This window comes from Octopus bimaculoides, chromosome 6 (genome assembly GCF_001194135.2).
Source record: "Octopus bimaculoides isolate UCB-OBI-ISO-001 chromosome 6, ASM119413v2, whole genome shotgun sequence".
Taxonomy (NCBI): domain Eukaryota; kingdom Metazoa; phylum Mollusca; class Cephalopoda; order Octopoda; family Octopodidae; genus Octopus; species Octopus bimaculoides.
The window spans coordinates 90,720,966-90,723,580 of record NC_068986.1 but is presented as its reverse complement, the minus strand read 5'-3'; the positions used below and the strand labels follow the sequence as shown (position 1 = coordinate 90,723,580).

The 2,615-nt window shown below is 38.2% G+C and overlaps 1 protein-coding gene across 3 annotated transcripts in view; it reads right to left on the bottom strand.

Moving 5' to 3' along the window:
• The window catches only part of LOC106869804 (uncharacterized), a 23,164-nt gene extending 22,599 nt beyond the window's left edge, over window positions 1-565 (bottom strand). For 2 of the 3 annotated variants that reach the window (XM_052968956.1, XM_052968957.1), the window contains exon 1: window positions 426-565. The gene's annotated coding sequence lies outside the window, so the exon portion shown is untranslated. The remainder of the gene's footprint in view (window positions 1-425) is intronic. The other variant, XM_052968955.1, reaches the window with a different exon arrangement.
• Window positions 566-2,615: the final 2,050 nt, after the last annotated feature.

The following is a 2,615-nucleotide window of genomic DNA, read 5'->3' as shown; positions in this document are numbered from 1 at the left end:
TGTGTGTGTGTGTGTGTGTGTGTGTGTGTGTGTGTGTGTATTGATCTCAAATTTTGGCACAAGGCCAGCAAGTTCGGAGGAGGGGAGGAAGTAAGTCGATTACATCGACCCCAGTGCTCAACCGATACTTATTTTATCGACCTCGAAAGGATGAAAGGTAAAGTCGTCCCAGGCGGAATTTGAACTCAGAACTTAAAGACGGACGAAATGTCACTAAGCATTTGCCCTGCGTGCTATCATACCTAGTGCTTATGACATCCAAAGATTATCCTCTATTTGAAATTCTAGCAAGAAGAAAAGAAAAAAATCGAAACATAATTACAAGAAATAATGTCAAAACGAGTCTTTTTAGGTCTATAATTATCTTAAATTACTATATAGTAATGTGAATTTAAATAATGTGATATAGCATACTACAGTCTTACCTTACGATCTTGAAGATGACTTCTAAGTTCAGATCTCGAAAATGATGTAAGTAATTTTCGGATACTACTGTTATGGTGAAGATCGCTGCACCAGCTGGAACCGTTAAGCTTTTTATTGAAATTCGCAATTGCATTTTAACATTTGTTCTTGATTTATCATGTGTCATGACATATTATTGGGAAATATTACAAAATGCTTCGAATTACGTTTCTTTTCTGATCTTGTGTTTCATTGGTTTGATCGGGAAGAGGATCTCATGAGATGAGTAAGATCGAGACAATCAATATTTTTATTTTATAGTTAAATGTTGATCACTGCAGGAAAAGCATGGCACAGTGGGAAATTCTAAATGGTTGGCGTTCTGAGAGTAAGGACTATGCATAGAGGAAAATACAGAGCCTTTGAAGATAAAATATGGGGTCGAGGCAAGTATAGTCGGGTGAATCAGTAATGCCTAAAGGAAGGTGGTATGATGCGCCTTCCGACTCCGAGGAATAAGAGCCAATGTAATAGCGATAGTAACAATGCAAAGGGAAGAGATATGTGTCTGTGGACAGGCGGTTGGACGTGTTAGCAAGAGATTTCATGTTCAGCAGTTGAGTGGCCAGCTTCTTTAATGTAGTCTAGGGTGTAGGTACATGTTGCTTGTGACCCTTTTGGCAATGGATCACAGGCATCGGTTACAGTTTGGTACGGGACGATGTTTGCAAGTTGTGTGATGTACGGAGATATCTTTCGTGTTTTGAACGATAGTTTTGCAGGTATTACGGTGCTAAGTATAAACCTTTTCTACTCTAGGCACAAGGCCCGAAATTTTGGAGGAAGGGACCAGTCGATTAGATCGACCCTAGAACGCAACTGGTACTTGATTTATCAACTCCGAAAGGATGAAAGGCAAAGTCGACCTCGGCAAAATTTGAACTCAAAACATAAAGAAAGACAACATACCGCTAAGCATTTCGCTCGGCGTACTAACGTTTCTGCTAGCTCGCCACCTTGGTGCTAGGTGTAAACCGTAAGATTTTAAGAGCAGGTGAATTTTTTCAAGTGTTGCAGGCTGTATTCTTTGACTGAGCTCTGGTGGAGCAATGAGTATTGATTGTGTTGGGTGTGGGTTTTGAAGAATGTGTGCTAAGCTGTCTCCGACAGGTCAGATGGAAACACGTGCTGCCCGTGTTATCTCGCTTGGATTAGGAATAGATTCAGTCATTCAAATGACTTGAAGTGTCCTACGGTCTTGGAGGAATTGGCGTTGCATTGTATGTCGTTGTGTGGTGAATAATCGTGGTAAAGCAGTCGTCTGACGGTGATGGTTTGGTCAACAATAGGTTTGGCGGTTAGAAAGAATTTAAGAATGTTTTTAGTATCTATATTCCGGCCAGAGACACATATAAGAGATGAAACTAAGTGATGTAGAGATTTGAAGAACATTGCATTTATGACATTAATTTGGGATGAATGTGATGACCAAGAAGGCATGCAAACATTGAAGTTACCTCGGTAGTTGTATAAAATCATTGATTTTGCAACACCATATGATACTACAGTGCATACAAGGGAAATTCAGAAAAACTGAGAAATATCAGAAGCCAGCCAGAGAGATGAAGTGATTGTGGAATGCAAAAGTGACATTTAACACACCATACATAGCACCCAAACTACTATCTAAGAGGCTGGAAGATATTGATATTGCGGCAGATATTGTCGATCCTCAGAAAAGTGCAAGAATCCTAAGAAATATTATTGAGATTCGGGAAAGCGTGTTATCACCAAACTTCAAGTCAATTTCCTTGCCAATTAAATTAGTTTGGTACAGCTTTATCATAATAATAATAATGATAATAATAAGTTATAAAAATAGTAGAGTTATGAAAACGTTTAATGTACTTTGTAGCATATTATAGCTGCATAACGAAATACCATGTACCTACAAGTCATTAACATAATCTCTGGATGCAGTCAACTGACACCAATAATTTTCATTTCCTTTTTTTCATCATAACTAGTGGCCCTACAATCATTGGTATTGCACCAACCTTGAGATGCCACATTTTTTCACTTCAATGAGCAAATCTTTATATTTTCTAAGCTTGTCAAATTCTTTTGCTGAGATATTATGATCACAGGGAATACTCATGTCGATCAATAAATAAACTTTATTGTTTTGGTCTTTCACAACAATATCCGAT